A 7,605-nucleotide genomic window follows, 5' to 3' on the forward strand; every position below is an offset into this window, starting at 1 on the left:
CGCATCGATGAACGTTAAGGCGGGCTTTCAGTTTCAACGGTCAACATTTAACCGGATATGACGTAAACCAATCAGGATATGATGCGAATAATATGTAACTTTTTTTCCTTTATTGACTAATTGACAACAAATTATACGTGTCACATTTTACAACATGAATGACTACAGTGCAGACAAACGTGCCCGGGGGGGGAGGCCAAATAAAAAAATAAATAATAATAAAAACATAAGACACAACAACTAAGATCACAATTCATTTACATACATATTTTACAGTGACAGTAAACACATGCCATTACAGTTGTGGGGGCCTTTTTATTGGCACTAGGATTAATACTTTTTATGTACTGTTCAAAAGTAAATAATATGTAACGTTAACTATCAATTTAAAATGTGCAGTCGCTACTAGACCTACTTCTAATTACAAATTTAACATACTAATTGAACATATCCTGTAGTGTTCTGTTCACAACCAAGTTATACCACAGTTGTGTTTTGCATCTAGTTTGTTTATGTTGTTTACTCCTTTTCTTTAATTATCTTATTCTCTTTCATCCCTGGCTCATCTTGTACTTGTGTTCAGTTCTCCTTTTAGCTCTTTTGGTGTCATGTTGAACTGTTGTTGGGATCTTGTCTTGTGTTAAAGGGCTTTCAACCCCTGTTTTGGAAAGAGCTATACAAACGAAGTGTTATTTATTAGTAGTATTTGGTATTACAAATTAGTTTCGAAAGAACTGTTGAAAGGTGCTTGGAGATTTTCACAGGTAAACCTCCGTATGCACCTTTACAGGGCTGATTGATTGATCAAAAAAATAATAATCTGGTAACACTTTAGTATGGGGAACATAAAAAACCTTAATTACTAGTGAATTAGTAATGATCAAGATGTCACTTTAGTATGGGGAACATATTCTAAGTAACAAAAACTTAATTTAGAGTAATGTAACACTATGAACACTTGTAGTTTTGTGTGTTGTTATGTAAGAACAGACCATATTCATTAAGTGTTAGTAAGGGAGAATAACTCTTCTTGTGGTACTACCACCTTATAAAGGCCATACTAAGCAAAGCATATTGAGATGGTACTACTAATAAGCAATAATTCTGAGGTTATAGAGGGACAACTCATAGTTAATGGCTTACTGGTTGTATAATAAGGCCATGCAGAATAAGGCATTAATGAGTACGTAATAATTACCAATTAAGAGCCAATATGTTGCTAATTTGCATGCTAATAAGCACCTAATTAATGGTGACTACGTTCCCCATACTAAAGTGTTACCAAAAATCTATTTACTAAGCGATTAAGTCAGTCACGGTTAAGAGAGACAGCAAGGTATAGCTCAGTATGGGTATAACGGTACACCAAAATCACAGCTCGGTGGGAAACCCCGGTTTTGAAGTCACGGTTCGGTACGTTTTTGGTACAGCGCGTGTATGCACGCATGCTCAGTGGGTGGCTGAATGCACAACATCTGGCCCTTTGCAACAGTTGCTAGGGAGGAAACTTGGGAGTTTTGAATTAAATTCCGCACACACAAAAGTTCCGCACGTACTATAGTTAAAACAACAGCTGAAATTTTTCGGTACAAACACGTGGACCGTTACACCCCTATAGTCAACCCTGAATCAACGAGCTTGCTAAACTCAGTGCACAAGTCTGGATAATAACTACTGCGAGTGCAATATAATCTGCTAAATATAAAGAATGAATTCAGAGTACGCTAAAATCAGAGCCTGCCTAGATATGTTTTACAGTAAGACGAACAGACATGAAGTCTCTAAGCACATACAGTAATAATACAGACAGTGAGCACTCGATATGGAGGAACAGACAGAAATATAATCACAGCTTCCCCAGGCATGGGAAAACTGAGCGGCGGCTTAGGTTCCTTCAGCCATGTGCGATCACATGAGTGACAAAGTGGTGCTGGGACACCGGCGGGGGAGGCAATCAAATTCTGCTTTGGGCCCCAAAATTGTTTGGGCCGGTCCTGCTTCTTACCTTGGCAGTCTAGACGAACCTCACATTTTTCTTTCTGACCTCTAACAGTAACTCCCAGAAAGCTGAATCGGTTCATCTGGACACGTTTAGTGGGAGAAACGTTTCACCACTCATCTAGGTGTCCTCGACGGTCTCAGTTGAGAGTAAACGTCGTGTCCAGATGAACTGATTCAACCTTCTGGCATTTCCTTACCTGGATTATTGAGCATGCATCAAGACTACAATAACTAAACATGAGTTGCTGGAGTCTGTATGAATTCTGAGGGCCCACTTTTTCTCTATACCAACAGAGCCCTTGTGCTTTATCCGATAGCATGACTGCTGAGCATGTCACATAAACACTTTGTATTGTTAAATACTAAAATTGTGCAACGGGTCATCGATTCTTTAATGTGACTTAGTCTTATCTCAACTGCACCGGTTCAACACGTTCATACAGTGTATGCAAGAGGGAGGGGAAAAAGAGCCGGGGTAGGCCACGGAAATGCATTCCACAACCAGCTCCATGATACCACAAAGCATTACACTTGAGTTAAGGTCCACTGGAGGGCGCCTTAGTTTGGCCAAGATGTGTCATAAAGCGAAATAGTACATACACAGTGAGAAAAAACAACCAAACCTTTACATTAAAACTTTACCAAATGCACCCATAAAGTCTTCAGTGACCAAAATCACACACAGTGACCTCATTGATTCATACAGTATGCTGCAACCAGAAGGCACGCTGTCATCACCATGTGCATATTCTGAGCACGGTCCAATGATATCATCCATCCATCCATCCATTATCCATCCATCCACCCATTATCCAAGCCACTTATCCCAACCAGGGTCGCGGGATGTGGGAGCCTATCACAGCAGTCACTGGGCGGCAGGCGGGGAGACGCCCTGGACAGGCCGCCAGGTCATCACAGTGCGCGCACACGCACGCACGCACGCACGCACACACACACGCACACACATTCACACACACACACACACACATTCACACCTAGGGATAATTTAGTATGGCCAATTCACCTGACCTACATGTCTTTGGACTGTGGGAGGAAACCGGAGCACCCGGATAAACCCATGCAGACATGAGGAGAACATGCAAACTCCACACAGAGGACGACCCGGGACGACCCCCAAGGTTGGACTACCCCAGGGCTCGAACCCAGAACCTTCTTGCTGTGAGGCGACTGCGCTAACCACTGCGCCACCCTCAACCAATGCTATCAATCCCAGGTAGCAAAACTGCTGTGGACCGGACCCGTCCCACACCCGACACTTTCATCCGCCCCACATATCGTTTGGAATGATGGCACTTGGGAGGTCCGCTCCTGTTTGCCAGATCTGAGCCAGAACCAAGCCATAGCAATGCCGCATGTGCCACATATTTGCCAAAGGTGGCCCATATTTGTTTTGTGATATTTGGGCCGTATTCACCATTTACCACACGGTAAACACGTCACAGTCACATCCAGATCACATGTTGCCCAGAGCACCGCATCTTTGCCAAAAAACGGCCACATGTGATTTGGCATATTTGGGCCATATTTGCTATTATACATGTGGGCCACTTCAGGCTCACGTCCATTTTGTCAGGGCCAGAAGAAGGCCATCAGTGCCGCATCATTGCCTGAGGCGGCCCACATCTGGATGCCATCTGGGATAAGAGTATAATTTCCAGTCTGTTTTAGTTGTGTTGTTAATCAAGTTGTGTCAGCAGTGTAACTTGATCGGTACGACCGTGTTATCTGACATATGCAAAAAGCACATGGTATTGTGTGTCATGAGCATTGAAGTTGTTCCTTTTTTTTTCCTTTGCCAGCAACAGAGCTGTATTTCTAATCATCTCCGGGATTGTTCCGTAGTTAAAATTATTTATTTCGGAAAAATTCTGTGGTAAAACCTAGCTCAGATCCCCACCGTTGTATCATATTATCGCTGAAACTCAATGACCGGCGATAAATAAACAAAGCAACTCAGTCAAGAAAGAAACGGTTGTCTTCGCAGAGTAAGGTCATGACAGATGGAAGGCTTACCTCCTCCCAACTGCAGGTCGTGCATGCTCCTTTCCCTTGTACTGGTTTTGTTGTTTGGGGGCCTCTCTGCTCATCGTTATGGAGAGTGGCCCAGGGCCTTTGGCTGGGACCGTTGCCTTTCACGACTCCCACTCCTACGCATAGCTGTCGAGGGACAGGGATAAAAAAGACACTTAGCGGTGCGGTGGAGGGCTGGAGCTGGCCTTCATTTCATGCCTTTGCTTGTTCGCCCACCTCCTCGCTGGCAGGAAGAGAAGTCTCCTACGCTCGGCGGTGTGGGACCGAGATGGAGAACTCACACTCTGCGTCTTGCCAGGATCTGAAGCCCTCTGGGGGCATGTGCTCGGGAACTAAGGCGAAGATGAACATTTCCACAGGAGCGTGAAAGAGGAAGAGAAAGAACGACAGCAGGGAGGAGACAATAAATAGTGTTAAAATGTTGTACATGAGGTATGTAAGCTGCTGCGTAGTCATGCATTTTGCATCATTATCTTGCCACACACACACACAACGATCTCTTACCTCCTTCGAACAATTATTTTCATGTACTGTAATTAGCTGTGAAAATGAGATTTCATCATAAAAGTTCATATTAGCATAACTGAGTTTCTGCATTTCATCCCTTTCCCTCACGGCCTTGTCTTGTCTGGCTCAGTGGGCAGAACATGACATTACCAGCAACAAGCATTAACTCTCCGCCGGGGCCACCTATGTGAAAATTGTATGCACTTTTGCTCTGATATGGAAATACTTCAGATAAAACGTTTCCGCTGAAAGATCTTGTGCGTCCGCCCTCGTTAGCACTGTGGTTGAGGGTAAATAAGTACAGAATTGCAGCTTGGTAGCCACATACTTGATGTCACCGCATCAAGCTGCGCTATCTAACAATTCATTCACACAAAACCAAGCCGTCGGAAACGTGATTTTTTTCTTGAGCAATAATTGACATCCTATCGGTCGTATGATTTTCAGTACTCAGTAGGTTTGAGGAAAGGTTGTCTTTATTTTTGTCTCGGTCTCCGTTTCTCATCTGTATTCTTATTCTTGTCTTTGAATGTGCATCTTAGTTTCTGTTTAATGGTGTAGAAGTGACTATTTGGGTTTCATCATTATCTTCAGTGGGGCGGCACAGTGGCTCCGTGGTTAGCATTGTTCCCTCACAGCAAGGAGGGCCCTGGCTTCAACCTCAGCCCTTCTGTGTGGAGTCTGCACGTTCTCCATGTTCTGCGTGGAGTTTGCACGTTCACCATGTTCTGCGTGGAGTTTGCATGTTCTCCATGATCTGTGTGGAGCTTGCAGGTTCTCCATGTTCTGTGGAGTTTGCATGTTCTCCATGTTCTGTGTGGAGATTGCATGTTCTCCATCTTCTGTATGGAGCTTGCATGTTCTCTATGTTCTGTGTGGAGTTTGTTCTGTGTGGAGTTTGCATGTTCTTCATGTTCTGTGTTGAGTATATATTTTCTCCATGTTCTGTGTGGAGTCTGCATGTTCTCCATGTTCTGTGCGTGGAGTTTGCACATTCTCCAAGTTCTGCGTGGTGTTTGCATGTTCTCCATGTTCTATGTGGAGCTTGCATGTTCTCCATGTTCTGTGGAGTTTGCATGTTCTCCATGTTCTGTGTGGAGTCTGCATGTTCTCTATGTTCTGTGTGGAGTTTGTTCTGTGTGGAGTTTGCATGTTCTCTATGTTCTGTGTGGAGTTTGTTCTGTGTGGAGTTTGCATGTTCTCTATGTTCTGTGTGGAGTTTGTTCTGTGTGGAGTTTGCATGTTCTCCATGTTCTGTGTTGAGTATATATTTTCTCCATGTTCTGTGTGGAGTCTGCATGTTCTCCATGTTCTGTGTGTGGAGTTTGCACATTCTCCATGTTCTGTGTGGTGTTTACATCTTCTCTCAGCGTTCATGTGGGCAGGTTCCCTCCCAAAGACCAAAGACACGCATGTTAGAAGTGAATTGGTTAAACTAAATTGTCGAGAGCTATGAATTGTGTGTGTGTGTGTGTGGGGGGGGGGGGCTGCAGTGTTAACAGTGGCTCCATGCCTTTTCTCCAAATGCATGCTGGGATAGACTCCAGCTTCCCTGTGACCCTGAATTGGATTAAGTGGATACTGACATTAGATGGATGGATGGATATTACCTTCAGTACTCTCAAACTGACTTTGCATCTCCGTGTGCAGCGGCTGCCACGTCCCAGAGTTTCCTCAGTACAGTGAGATCAATCACGTGTCACTATGTGCACAGATCAGTGGATTATACGAGTGGTTTTAAACATTGGGTTGATGCTTCAACACACACACACAAAAAAATACTCGTTCATCAATAATGTACAGACTCGGTGTGCCATGTGTTTCTACGATTAAGGTTGCAAAAAAATGATCGGTTTCAAGAACACTTCTAAGAAGCCACTCCTTTGACAAGTTGTCACCGCACCAGCTACAGTACACGGAATGGGGAAACTGGTGCCGAGCATTCAGCAAACCCACAGGACGGCGTGTTTGTTCAGCTGGGAGTGCTGCGGAGGCTGTATGACAACAGAGTGGAGAGCAAACAGGAAATCACACACTACAGGGATCCTCTATCAGAAGTGTCCCCATTATGTCTGCAGATAGGATTCAATGCAAGTGCCTTTTGATCTCGTGGATTCACGTTGGTCTTCAAATGTGTGTGTTTATAAACATCGACACCCGCCGTGGGAGCGATCCGATTATTTGATTCGCCCTGCCCTTGCAGATTTGTGCACAAATGCCTTTTCTTGTCTCTTGTATGTGAACGGTGTGATACGAGTCTCCCCTGTGTGCATGTGTAAGTCTGTCCTCCTGCCAGGTCTACATGGTGATGGTGGTTGCGTGGCTCAGGTCCTGGGCTGTTCCGGTGGAGTCTGGACACTGCTTGGCATCCTCCTCATCATATTCTTCATAAATTTTATAATTCCATTATAATTGTGTTATCCTCTTTCAATGTTGTATTGTGTAAATTGTGTAAACACAACATCCATTGCATGTCTGTCCGTCTTGGGAGAGGGACCCCTCCTCTGTTGCTCTCCCTGAGGTTTCTTCCGGCTTTTTCTCCGTTAAAGGGATTTTTAGGGAGTTGTTCCTTATCCGATGAGAGGGTCTAAGGACAGGATGTTGTGTTGCCGTGAAGCCCCCTGAGGCACATTTGCAATTTGTGATAATGGGCTACACAAATAAAATTGACTTGACTTAAATAATGTAACATCTTGCAGTGGATACAAAGGCCTATAGACAGATACGCAATTCTCCTCCCCCCCCATTCTCTCTCTCTCTGCCCCCCCTCTCTATCCCTCTCTCTCTCACTATCCCCCTCTATTGCTACCCCCCCCTTGCTATCCCCCCTCTTTCTATTGCAAGCTCCCTCTTGCTATCCCCCTCTCGCTATCCCCTCTATCCTCTCTCTTGCCATCTATCCCCCCTCTATCCTTCTCTCTCTCTCTATCCTCCCCATTCTCTCGTTCTCTCTCTCTATCCTCCCCCCATTCTCTCTCTCTCTCTCTCTCTCTCTCTCTCTCTCTCTCTCTCTCTCTCTCTCTCTCTCTCTCTCTCTCTATATAT

The sequence above is a fragment of the Lampris incognitus genome, chromosome 11 (assembly GCF_029633865.1).
Source record: "Lampris incognitus isolate fLamInc1 chromosome 11, fLamInc1.hap2, whole genome shotgun sequence".
Classification (NCBI taxonomy): domain Eukaryota; kingdom Metazoa; phylum Chordata; class Actinopteri; order Lampriformes; family Lampridae; genus Lampris; species Lampris incognitus.